This window comes from Misgurnus anguillicaudatus, chromosome 24, assembly GCF_027580225.2.
Source record: "Misgurnus anguillicaudatus chromosome 24, ASM2758022v2, whole genome shotgun sequence".
NCBI classification, from domain to species: Eukaryota; Metazoa; Chordata; class Actinopteri; order Cypriniformes; family Cobitidae; genus Misgurnus; species Misgurnus anguillicaudatus.
Window position 1 is genome coordinate 47,687,925 of NC_073360.2, and position 14,157 is coordinate 47,702,081.

At 36.8% G+C, this 14,157-nt stretch overlaps 1 long non-coding RNA gene across 3 annotated transcripts; it reads left to right on the forward strand.

Annotated features, from left to right (window-relative positions):
- The first annotated feature begins 681 nt into the window (after positions 1-681).
- On the forward strand, positions 682-6,252 carry LOC141361599 (uncharacterized). 3 transcript variants are annotated; one of them, XR_012367746.1, is made up of 7 exons: positions 682-748; positions 1,604-1,684; positions 1,826-1,900; positions 2,873-2,967; positions 4,491-4,557; positions 4,622-4,706; positions 6,127-6,252. It is a non-coding gene; the product is annotated as an uncharacterized lncRNA (long non-coding RNA). The 3 variants fall into 3 exon arrangements; XR_012367747.1 differs by having other exon boundaries at positions 4,626-4,706; XR_012367745.1 differs by lacking the exon at positions 4,622-4,706 and having other exon boundaries at positions 683-748.
- The last annotated feature ends 7,905 nt before the right edge of the window (positions 6,253-14,157 follow it).

The following is a 14,157-nucleotide window of genomic DNA, read 5'->3' on the forward strand; positions in this document are numbered from 1 at the left end:
GTAAAATCAATAATCCTGGCTCTTTTTCAATTTTCTGGTAATATTCTATTCACAAAATACAACCAATGGTACCGCAATGTTAAAAAGTACTTGTGAAAATAATCCTCCGGGCTCTATTTGCGATGGTCTGCCGATTAGAACAGTGCTCCTAGCTGGCATCTTATCTGCTGCCATGCAACGAAACTAGGAGTACGACCGGTTTAAGATGGCCGCCGTATTTCTCAGTCCCCAGCGGCCAATAGGGCATCTAGTCTTCTATATGATATCTATGGTTCTGATGGCTGTCTGCGAGATCTTGCGTATCACATGAGGAATTTAAGCTTCTGAGAAAGAAGAGGTAAGGAAATATAAAGTCAATAGGTCAATGTTTAAAACGCATAATGTTATTTTATTCACAAAGTGTTATGACAAAAAGCACGATGCCAATTCGTTTTTTTTTTTGTTAGTTGGGAATGTATCCGTTATAGTGGTTAATTTGCTAGTCCACGGGATGCCCCCGAAATTGGACTTCGTTAATATGAATATTAATCAAGTGATATGATATCTGTTGTTATCAACTTAACCACTTGGTTGTTTTTACTTTAGAAAAGCAACTAGTTATAAATGTAAGTGCTTTTTGGGCTACTTCGGTGGAAAAAGTGTTAATATCGACATAGTTCAGTCAGTGTATACTGTATATCCGAGAGGTCTTACAGGCGCCACAGACACCTATCAGCCTTTTGTAAGGAGGAGCAGCTCGATGAGTGCGGTCAGTTAATGCTGCTTGCTCTCTCTTAAATTCATGTTACTGATTAAGTGTTAAAACTTAGATGAGATGTTGGTGTTTTATGGCTTACGAATTCGCAATAACGGATACATTTAGCAATTTGTGTTAATGACATTAATCTAAACTTATTGATGACGTTATACAATGGGGGTCGAATCCGACATTAATCATGCGGAGGTTTTCACGACGGGGTAATGTGTATAAATGCAGTTATAAAGTTTAAAGGGACTACTAGATAGTCAACGTAACCTTAGTGTTTCCAAGGCAATCGGTTAATCACATGTTACATTACGTTTATGCTCGAACCTGCGGTCCCTCGCGCTGTATCCATGATTTAAAGCGGTATGAAACACTTCCCTACTAAAAAATCCAGCAAAGACCAGCATAAGCTGGTAGCTGGTTTAAGGTGCAGGAGCTGGTTTAAGATGGTCCTCCTAGCCTGGAAAAGTGTTTAAGCTGGTGGGTCAGCTGGTCTTCCATCTGACCAGCTAAGTCCAGCTAGACCAGCTTAAAATGGGACCAAAACACAGCTAGACCAGCTTGCGACACCAGCAATACCAACTAAAACCATGCTGGGAGACCAGCTAAAACCAGTTCACCAGCTTATGCTGGTCTTAGCTGGATTTTTCAGTAGGGTTAACTCCTTTGTATGAAAAGGTGAAGTCGTGTAAGTTGGCATGTTCTATTCGAATTGAAATGAACTGTAATGGTGTAATTCTGCTCACTTCTCTTGTTGAATAATTAGCACGTTTTAATGGAAATTGAAAATATTTGTAGACAAATGTACTCTTGTTTTCAGTATATTTTATAACTCTTTTGTAATGTTTTCATTATCAGAAACCTTCAATTTAGAAAAGTGATGGTGATCTTGTCAATGCTGAGATTTTCATGCATCAACAGCCACTACATCTGGATCAGGTAATGTTGTGTTAACTCTGCTATTTTCCAGTAATTACTTAAATGCAGTATGCAAGTGTATGCATTCATGTTCTGATAAAGGTCATTTATAGAATTCATTTCCAATATTTCACTAATTTTACTAATTTTATATATTGTCAGGATTGAACAAGAAACAGACAGCAAGGGTTGTCAGGTCAGAAACAGAATGACACACAAACACAAGAAACTTCACAGGTGAGAAGTGAGAGTGGCTTTATAAAAACACCTGCTACTTGTTTCTCAGGACTGGTTTATCATTGTCATTAGGAAAATAATTTAGGATACAATGGTTACTTTTCAGCACAGCAATTAATTTCTTTTGTATGCCACTATACCTATTACAGTATGTAGGCCTACATATTTCAAACCCTTTGTTTTCAGTATACAGAGACAAAAGTTAAAGGTGCTCTAAGCGAATTCACGCGTTTTAGACCATACATTTTTTTTGTTACATAAAGCAAACATCTCCTCACTATCTGCTTGCTGCCTGTCCACTGATCAAACTGTAAAAAAACGCGATCTCTGTAGACAGCCCAGGCTCCACAAACTGCAATATAAACACAGTGGCCAAACCTACACCACAAAACAAAACAAAGTGTTCCAGCCAATAAACGACAAAAAGGATTTGGCGGTAGGGGTTGGGCGCGTTCATGAAAGCACGAAAGGGAGGGGGAGGAGTTAGCTACGCTCCGGCTGTTTGAAAACAATTCAAACATCAACAAAAAATAACGTCTCGCAGATTCGCTTAGAACGCCATTAATTCATAGTTCATAGTGGATGTTGATGCAAGTTTTAAAGAGGCTTCATGTTGACAGAAAAAAATGGGTCTTTGTGGTGGTGTACATAACAGCATTTATTTTTTCCAATCTTTATGTATTATGGCTTTAATCATAATTTTTTTAATTATTGCTATGTCCATGAGCTACCACCCACCCTTGTAATGCACCACCAAGCTACCATTTAGTAATAAAAATCAGTAATTTACCATTTCTTTTTGTGAAGCGCCTCCCAAAAACCTTACAATGCATTTAATATTTGTTTTGTAATCGAATCAAATTCTACTAATCCTAATAATTAAGATGCAGTGTCTTGTGTTTCACAATTTATTTTTTATTTTTTAAAGGAGCTATGACTTGTTTTTATTTTATTATGTGTTTTAAATTGTAGGCAGATCACCATGCAATTTGAAGAAGTGTGATAAAATGCACAGTGTGATAAAGTCGTGTGTCTTTCCAGATGCCCAAATCATTCCCCCTTAAAAGGTAATGAAGTAATAGTGTCATGACAAAAATGGAAACTAGGGCTGAAACGATTCATCGAGTTACTCGATTTACTCGATTCAAAAAATCCCTCGAGGCAAAAATTCTGCCTCGAAGCCTCGTTAAATTTCTATGACGCGCACTACACGCGCCGAGATCTGATTCACACGGACCATTGTTCAATGTTCAGGAAGCACATCATAGCGCTTGGTACTTTTGAATTTAGTTGGCGCGATGGCGGAGAGTAAATATGTCCATAAACGGCAGAGAGAGGATGTCTAAAGTTTGGGATCATTACATTATCATTACATTCAGCATCTGAACCGAAAACATCCACTGCTGTTACACCAAGCGTCTCTGAAACAAGGTAACGTAGCTTCCGCTGATTTTAATCCCATACTGTATTTGTAGCGATGTCGTTATGCGGTTTGACTAGATATGATGTTTAGCGTTTATGTTTTTAAGTAGTAAACGTATTAACGTTCAATTGCAGGAGAGTAGCCTATATAGCTTTAAATAGAACCCCTTCACACACGCATGCACTTTACAGGTGTGTGTACCAAAAAACGGCACCACAGTGCAATCATATATGGGCAACTTGTAATCTGACATATTTTGTTCAATAATAATAATCTCTGTCTTATTGGAGTTTAGCATAAGTTATTCTCTCTCACGCGAGTCAGACCGATCGCGCAATGCATCACATATGCTTAAACTTTTATGTAGCCACGCAACAATAATTTCAGCTGCATGCATTCACTGTATTCACCGGGACGTGATGTTGTGATTTTTCAAACGGATTCTTAACCTAAAATGCACCGCAATGCAAGTGATGCAAACCAAATGCAGCGTTCTATTGCAATGAAGCAACTGGTCTGACTGGGGTATCTTCTTCCTCATGCACAGAAGAACGCGTGCACACATACAAACACAGGTGTCACGTGCGCGGGCACACACAGGTTGTTACCATAGCAAAAAGGGTCACCCCAGAAATGATATATTATATGTTAGTAGCCTAATGGTAAATGCTGCAGGTGTAGAAATGTACATAAACCAGATATTTACTTTGATGTCAGGGCTAGATTACAGCATGAAACCTGTTGTGCATATTAATAAATGAAAGTGTTTAATTGTTGGCACTGGCACTTATAAACAATAAATGGGTAAAATTGAAATAAATAGGCTTATTGTTTGGAGCCAAATACCTCTGTTTTTTTAAGAAATAAAAGCCAAATGCTTGAACATTTTACAGCCAAGTCATTTTCGTGATGCATTATTTGTTTTGGTTGTTTAAAAACACACACAAAATTTTATCCGATTACTCGATTAATCGATCGATTCAGTGCTAGATTAATCGATTATAAAAAGAATCGATAGCTGCAGCCCTAATGGAAACATTCTTAATTTCTTTAAAAGTTGTACTTTGGCCACAGTTTTCTTCTAACCAAAACATTACATTTATGTTTCTGTACTAATGAAATATGTTTTTCTTTTTCTGAACTTTATCAAATGCAATGGTCGCTAAGATGAGCCTGAAGAGGAGATTTGGGAAGATGATGTTTCATAAGTCTTTGTTTTGCCAGATCACCAGTGGTAAGTTTGTAAAACTTATATTAAAAATAGGATTAGAACATCTCATAATCAAGTTTTTGATCAGGTAGGGATGTCTGCTAACAAGATGCCTTGCTGGTTTGGGCGAGTTTGAAGTCCCACACAGACAGTCCAGAGGTTCTGAAGTGCACGTAGGAGTTTTCCTTTACTCAAAACATGTTCTGAGGGCAGAAAGAATATGATTGGTTCACAAAAACGACCGATCAAAATGCTCGTTACTGGTTTAAGCCCTCAGCGGGGCCTTCAGGGCAGCTTCTGCAGTGGGGCAGTTCGAGCTCGCCGTTGGTAGGATGAGTAGCGCAGATATGGTAAGATGGGAATGAGAATGTTTCAAACATTTAAGTGACGTGTTTTCGCGTGTCCGTGGCACGACTTTCTTTTTCGTGCCAGTTTCACGTATTGGTTGTTCAATTGTTTTTCCTATTTTCTTACCATTGTCGCTTGGGATCGGGGTTAGAACAACTTTCTGTTTCATAAAATGACATCCTCACCCTAACCCAACTCTAACCCCAAGCAAGAACAGTTTAAATTTCTGACAAATAAACGTATAAACCAACTTTATCCTAGCGCGAAAACAGTTTAAAAATCTGACGAAAACCACAAATCTAACCCCAATACGTGAAACTGGCACGAAAAAGAAAATTGTGCCACGGACATGTGAAAACACGGAAACACATCACTTAAATGCTCGAAACATTTCAAGCTGATTTCAAAAACAGTCTCATTTCTATCTCACCATATCTGCGCTACTCATCTGACCAACGGTGAGCTCGAACTGCTTCACTGCAGAAGCTGCCTTGAAGGCTACGGTACTTCTGGCATCCATCTAAGCTTTCATTGTTAAGGGACTGCACAAGAGACTGTTAGATCTACACATAAAGCAACCAGTCAATATTTTTTGTTTTGTTATGCATCTCATTTTGGGGTGTCGAAAATATAAGGTCGATATCACTTAAGCATTCAGTATTGGATTCATTTGTAACCAAACGATCAGAAGCACCATTCACTTCCATAGTATTCTTTTATCCTACTATGTAGGTCAATGGTGCTCCTGTTCAGTTTGGTTACAGACATTCCTCAAAAAATCTTCGTGTTCATCAGGACCCTTTAATGTGTAGAAACATCTCAGCAACCATCAAGAAAAAATGGAGGCAACGGAGCTAAATTGCAGATGTTGTTGCAAAGGGTCTGAATATGTATAATGTAAATATGATATTTCAGTTTTTCTTTTTTCATACATTAGCAAAAGTTTTTACTGAATTATTATTAATGTCTAAACAATTACAGTATCACACAACAACATAAAAATAAAAAGTGAAAGGGGTCTGAATAATTTCTGAATGCACTGTAGATGATCTTGATTGAACCTCATTGTCATCTATGTAAACACAACAGCTTTCTTCCTTCATCAGATGGCTATGCAATGTTTCAAGTCAGACCATTAAAGAACACGGATCTTGCCCTGATGTGCATTAACAACAAAAAAAGTGTACATGGGCTAAAATGCAGCATTTTTTAAAAATGTAATAACTTGTTTTTTTACCTCTTTAGATGCTGTCATCATATTTTAAGTACATCATGAGCCAGAATGGATGGATGGTGGTGGCCATAAGAAGACAACTACACCAACAACAAAATTCATATTTGCAGATTCAGATGAATAAAATGACTTTTAAACCTGATTTTGTTTTTATTGGAAACCATTAGGAATTTCTGTAATGGTTTTATTGTTTTTTTCAGCAGGGTTGAAGGGCAATTTCCTATGCAGTAGCCTTGTAAAAATAGGCTATGCATTATGTTATATGCCACGAGACAGCTTTCTGTAGGCTATGTCTTGACATAAGCTATATATGGTGATGCATATAGGGGCGGTTTCCCGGACAGGGATTAGACAAGTCCTAGACTAAAATAAATGTAAGAGCTGTCCAAACTGAAAACAACTTGCACTTACATGTCTTACAATACATCAGTGCACTTTGTTTAGCCTCAAAATGCACACAAGTAATGTTTTTAGTAAGGCATGCTTGTTAAAACTAGTTATATTTCCTAATTAAACTAAGGCCAAGTCCTGGATTAAGCTAATCCCTGTCCGGGAAACCACTCCATAAAGTTTAAAAATCTATTTATATGGAGAAATATAACCGCAATAGAAAGGTTTGTTTCTGTTGCTGTCAACGTTGTCTTTTGGACGTTTCAGTAAAAAAAAATCAGTAAACTCAAAATCTGACGAGGGTTTGAAAGGACATGATGCTTCTGCGCAGCAACAGTACCATGGGATCTTATAATAATCATTACTTCATTTTCAGTCTATCGTCTGCTTTTCTTAGCAGCTCAGTCACGCGTCACCTCGCCATGATTTGGATCACCTGCATGGCGTCATGCGTGTCTCGCTGTGTTTGCACGATCACCCTTTGTTAGATTTAATCCCGCTCAGCTGATTCCACTTGATGACTTGTGATTAAGAGGCGCATTAAGCATTCAAATTGTCACATGTTGTGCATTGCAAAATTAGCAAACGCCAATGTAAAGTGTTTGCAGCCGCGTTTCAAACGAGGCATTGATCAATATTCTTGCGTGTGCTGGTTTCTCTCCGCGTTCTGTGCTGCTGGTGGGCGAGCCTCAAACTCTGATCAGCCCCCATCCAGGGCATTAAATGTTATTAATAGTGCATAAATTCACGCGTTTCCATATTAAAGTGTCCACTTCCAAGGGTCTGTCATCAGATCTGTTGATAACGTGCATTTTGATAATGATGTGTGCCAAGACATTTTAGAAATCATGACCGGATGGCGATTTACTGGGTACAGTGCGTATGCTATGTATAGTGACCCTATACACAGTTATGGTGACACAAAATGATTTAAAACTTGAAATAAGGTTTTGGATATTGCACATCTCCAAGTCATTCACTCCATGTGCAACTGCGTTCGCTTTGTCACACCACTAGGTGTCACTGTGGCCTCAAAGCTTCAGCACGGGCACTCAGAGATCGATTGCTAAGTCTGAGGTAAAACACGCCCCCCTCATTAGCATACAGACGAATAAAAGAAGAAATAAATAAATGTATAAATAAATAAATGTGGAAATAAATATATATAGAAATATATAAATGTATAAATAAATACGTGTAGACATAAATACATTTATACATAAATAAATGTGAAAATAAATAAAAGTAAAAATAAATAAATGTATAAATAAATGAATGAATAAATAAATAAATAATAGTGTGAAAAAATACAATTATACATAAATAAAGAAATACAGGTATAAATACTCATTTATTTTTGCTTTTTTACATTTCCATGTATATATATTTCTTTATTTATTTCTGTATTTTTGTTTTTTTACATTTCCTTGTATATTTATTTATGTATTTATTTATTTATGAATATGGCAGAATTGGCTCTCCATATTTTTTAGCAGTTGAGAATCGAGTTGATTGTGATAAAAACAGAAATGAAACGAAGGCTAAACTAGTCCATTAATGTATATTAAAGCTTCTCACCTTGCAACAGCTTTAAGAAATCAATCTGTCGTAATCTGCTATAGTTGTTGTAGTTTGTTAGAGAGATGGAGACGTTTATCTACAGTTGTCCTTCATTTCATTTTAGAGTCCTGCTGATTAATAAACAGTCTGAAGAATCATTTACGTTAAGAGTATAGCTGTTTTCTCGAGTTCATGTTAATGATCTGTTGTTATTTTTGCTTTAGTGTAGCTGCTGGTGCGTGAAACTTGTTCTTCACCTTATAAATAATGCTAATAATTATAATATAAGCTTTGGTCAAGCATTTTTGACCCAATCTTATTTGAGGCATAAGGTAACTGTATAGAAAAGATGCATTGTTGTTGTTCACCATTTTTAAATGTTACAATGTCATTGATGCGTTTAACAGCTCAAGTATACAGTATGTCACTGAGACGGTCTCTGAAAATCAGACTAAAGCCTAAAATCTTATTGTGAGATAAAAAGCATCACAGTTTAATTTCAAGCATTAATTTCACTATGATTTCAATCGCTGACATGACATTACTCAGTCAACATTAAATATATCAAGTTCATATTTTCACAAAATGTTCTTTACATTATGTAGGATGATTTTATGTGGAAAACAGTAAATCACAAAGAAATACTTCAGCTGGGTTTTCACAGGCATGCAGTGGCGGTTCTACACGGAGGCCAAGGGTGGCCCGTGCCTCTGTAGACAAGTCCCTGGCCACCCCTGTGGCCACCCCGTGCTGACCAAATAAAAAAGTATACATTTATTTTGATTTTACACGCGAGCGCCAAAAGCGGAACTAATCCGACGCATAACGTTCTAAACGGGCAAATTAGAGCGGCGCACCCAACCACTGTAGCTGGCTGCATAGATATGTATAAAGGCTAGATGGCTTACCGGCGCTGAGAGCCAATGGGACCCGACGACGTCACACGGCGGCCATCTTAGGACAGGACCGCTCGTCCAGTTATAACATTAAATTCTATTGTGCATGTAGTGCTGAAATAACTATATTTTGCTCAATTTTCAACCGATTTTCAAACGGCTTGGTGTGTCATAAACGTCAGGGATGCGGCTATTTAACTACATAGGTACTTGTGAAAAATTATAGCCACGGAGTTTATTAGCACAAATCATAGCCACGTTAATAATGTTTGTAATACACCAAACCGTTTGTAAATCCGTCAAGAATTCAGCAAGTTACGAGCATTTTAGTTGGCGTATGTCACTCACCTTCACTATGGCAGCACTGACCTAAGATGGCCGCCAAGCGACGACACAGCTGACTCCGCCTTGAGCCATCTAGCCTTTATACATATCTATGGCTGGCTGCGGGTGCTGGGTGCTGGGTGCTGCTCAGCGAGTGTCTCAATTTGTTCCCAATTTCCCGATGTTGAGAATGTGTATCCAGGTTTGGGCACTAGTAAGGACTCTAGCTCACTTGACATTGGGACACTGTTCACTTGTTCTCCTGTGACGTGGCTGCTTAAGCGCGGTGATCATTCACAGCTGTTACTCATCAACAACCGGCAAAACCAACATCTCGCTAACTTTTTAAAGTTTACACATTGTAAAAAGCACTGTAATTATGCTCTTACATATACGTGCATAAAATTGGAGGAATATAATTAAATGTGTCATGTAAAAATGTTTACAATTTAAAATAAATATTATTTTAAATACTGATTAGATTGTGGTCCCTAACTGTCTAGCAATGTGTGTTTATATGTAAACTAAAACAAACGTTTGTCTTTATAACAGTTTGCATTTCATAAAGTTTATTGAGTAGGCTCGCATGATTTTCGGTTGCGGGGCTTTAGAAAAGAGCCCAGCTCCCCTTTTGCACCTGCACTCACTCTTGTATTAAATAAAGATTTATATGATTGTAAAGTAAGATAAAGTTTATGGGGCAGTTTCCCGGAAAGGGATTAGACTAGTCCTAGACTAAAATAAATGTAAGAGCTGTCCAAACTGAAAACAACTTGCAATGCCATATTTTAAAATACACCAGTGCCCTTTGTTTTGCTTCAAAATGCACACAAGTAATGTATTTAGTAAGGCATGTTTGTTAAAACTAGTTATATTTCCTAATTAAACTAAGGCCTAGTCCTGTCTTAAAATAATTCCTGTAACCGCCCCTATAATCTTTAAATATAATTTCTTGCCATTTTTTTTGTGCCCCTCTGGTAAAACACTGGCCCCTACTTGGCCCCCCTAGTGAAATTTGTCTAGAACCGCCACTGCAGGCATGGTCACAATTATCTTTTATCTTTAAGAATGTTGCATTTTCTCTGAATATTTGATTTACTGTACTGTATTTTTCAATTAAATGTACATTGCTCAATAAATTATCTTAGCTGCAGACATTGTAAGTATCTATAAATACTGTTAATTGTGGTCAAAACAATAGCAAAATAAATAGTTCATTATTATTAAATTGCAGACAAAGATTTTGAATAGCTACAGTAGGTTGGATTGTATGTTTGGTGTGAAATGGGTATGGTGGGGGCCTGACCTCATATTCTTTCATAGGGCCCAAAATTGCTAGCGGCACCCCTGCCGCCAACAGCACAACATATCCCGGCCTGTAATCTTGTTGTGAACCTCTTGGGAGTGTTTTATTGATCTTCATCTGGTAGTTGTGTCTGCTGTGATCATAGACTAAAGCAGTCTGCCCCTGCTGTGTTCACATATGACTAAACAAACTGAAGCAAGGAGAAAAAGCACCAGATTCTGAAACATAGACTCAGGTCTGAAAACACCCTAAGATGTCCTCAGACAAGTATTGTTCAAAATTCAAAGACAACATTTATAAAAAGTTTTGGTCCACTTTAAATGTTGAAAAGTTTATTTTAATTTAATCTCATTAATGTATTTGATAACTGAAGCTGATTTTATTCAACATTCACCACAACACTTTAACTCTTACTGAAAATCACAAACATAAAACATTAAAATTGAATTATGAACAAAAGTAAAAAACAAAAATCATTCAGAAATAAAAACATAAGAGAAAATTTTGTGATGTCTGATGAGAGAAATCTGATTTCATTACTGTATAAAAAATAAATCACACATTTAATATAAACATAAACTGATGAAGTTCATTTCCTTGTAAATTTCACTGATGTGTTTCAGTAAAACACAAACACACATAAATGAAACTAAAATGAAAATGTCCATAAACACTTAATGATGACAGGAAGAGAAACAAATTCAACTCATTGTAGATTTGATCTGTGTGAATAAACTGTGTCTTTGTTCTCTACAGGTTGTGGAGGTGTGATATCACAGATGAAGGTTGTGTTGCTCTGACTTCAGCTCTGAGATCAAACCCATCACACCTGAGAGATCTGGATCTGACTGGTAATAAACTAAGAGATTCAGGAGTGAAGCTGATCTCTGATGTACTGAAGAATCCTGACTGTAAACTGGAGATACTGCAGTAAGATCATCTCTCTGATAGTCACACATGTACTGAGGTTTAGTTAAACATAAACTGTATGAAAAAAACACACTAAAATGTAAAGTATCTGGGCCCGGTTCCACGATAACGTTCACTCTTAGCGCGCTAAGAAGACTCGAAAAGATATATCTTGCCAAAGTTGTTTGTGTTCCTAAGTGTGTTCCCTGAAGTGTCCCTTAGGAAGCTTCTTAACACGCTGCCTCTAAGTTCGACGTAACAATGTCGCTGTCCCAAGTGAAGGTGCTGAATTATTTGCGATCGATCGCTCAGGGATTGATTTTCCACTTCACGCAAAGGTGCATTACAATGTTTAGAAAGACAACACGTTATATACAAATGGAACATTACTCAAACTATTCCAGAAACATTTATTTTAACATGGTTTAAGTTATCCGTAAAATAGACTTTTAATTAAGTTATCAAATTGTCATTAATATAGACGAAGCGGGTATCCCTCGCTAATCATCCATCCTCCTTATCCCGTTGTGCCACTTGTGCCGCTTCTTGACATGGGTTTAACGACTTTTAAAAATGATGATATACACTTTTATAGTAATGGTGAGGTACTTAACAATCAGAATTGATTGGCAAGCAGCTGCAGTATTTCTGATTAATGCGGTATTGCTTACCATTAATGATTTCAATAAAAAGCAACCTAGTTAGATAGAGAATATGGTCTGAGAAGATCCAGCAGCTCCATAATGAGTTTTCTTGGGAGGCAAATTTTTCTTTTAATTTAGCCACGTCAGGCAAAATGTCAAAAGGTTTAAGGGTTGTCGAATAAAAACAATTGTTTCGGGGTTACCGGTGTTGTGTGGAAGTCTGTTCTCTATGTTTCCCTTTAGTGTAGTGTTTTTATAGCGTTTTTATCACATTATACGTTTATTCTTTATATACATTGAAAGTTATAATGGCTACTGAGATGTATATGTGTGCATTTATGTAATGTATCTTGACTGTTCTTGATTGTAAGTCAATTATTTTTACAGTATGAATCATATTATATGTATAATATATATTTATTATGTATGGAAACATAACAGTTTTAAAACAAACAGTAGAGAAAAAAGAGCTATATGTTAAAAGGCATAAAACTGTCAAATATGAAATATTTAAAAAATTGTATAATAGAATACATGATATTATTGCTTTTTAGTATAACCAATTGAAATCTTTAATCCTTCTAAATAAATTATAAATGTAACGTGATGAAAACACTATAAACATAGAGGGAACAGACTTCAATGAGGAACAAACACCGGCGCCGTCTTTGATTCATTAGTTCTGATACCAAATAAAGTCAACTGCATAAATAGTCCTGTATCCATTGCAAACATATTTTATTATAAGTCTTAAAATGTCCATAACATAAAATCATTGTCAGCATACCATCGTTTGACTTGTACTGCGCTGTGCTGATTTCTAAAGACTGCGGCGATAGCGTTTTGCGCTCAAACAACGCTAAGAGAGAGCTTACGAATGGTCCAGACCAACCTTACGAAAGTGTGACTTACAGAAGATATACTTAGCGTACGAACGTTTTGGGAATCGTGCCATAGAGTTAAGAGAGAGGTTAAGAAATAGGTTAAGAACTACTTAGCGATAAGAACGTTTTGGGGAACTGGGCCCTGATCAGTAAGCAGATACATCAGCAGTCTCATGAATAATTATGATGTTGTGTTGTTAGATTTCCCCTAAACACCTGACTGACTTAAGTTACATAACCGTGTAGACAACACACACAAGACATTTATCCTCACCGGGTGTCCACAGAAGACAAACACTCAAGAGTCACACAACATTTTGTCCATTATATGAAAAAAAAAAAAAAAAGAAAAACTATTTAAAAAAATGTATTCTTTGATGCATCATGATGTGGACGATTCTGTAACAATTCACAAATGTCAAGAATTTATTCTTAAAAGTTATTGTACAAAATAATAATGTGATGTTATCAGAACCAAAAAGCTAAACTCAACTGCAGGAGGGGTGCTGCACACGGACAGCTTGAGAGCGCGCACATCACCAGCACCCACAGCGGAGCTTACACGAGCAGTAGAGAAAGAAAAAACAAATACATCTAGCCCTATTTGACTGCAAGAAAACAAAATACATGTTGGGATGATCTTCATCTGCCTTTTCAGTGAGCATCAGGAAGAAACAGCACCTTTCATTTACAGACTCATCTGATGTGCTAATAGCGTTTCCAAAAACCTGCCGCTAAATGTTTAGATATAGATAAGAACATGAATATACTTCTGTAAAAATATGCACATCATTTATTATTCAGACGGAGGCGCTGGGTGCTGCATTAAATAAATACAGTATTACTGCCAAAATCACTGTGTATAATGATGATGATTATACAATATGTCAGTTACAGTTACATATTGATATGCCTGTTAACATATTAATTATATATGTTGATTCTGAATCGATTCATGAGGGTCCAAACGATTCCCACCCCTAATGAACACAAACACTTGAGGAAATAAGATCATGTGTTCAACCTGACAGACTCCAATCAATGTCTTTGAATATGATTTAATCACGAATGAATCCTCCTCATCAGAAAGAATACAAGAGTTTATATAGGATAGATACAAGACAGTCAC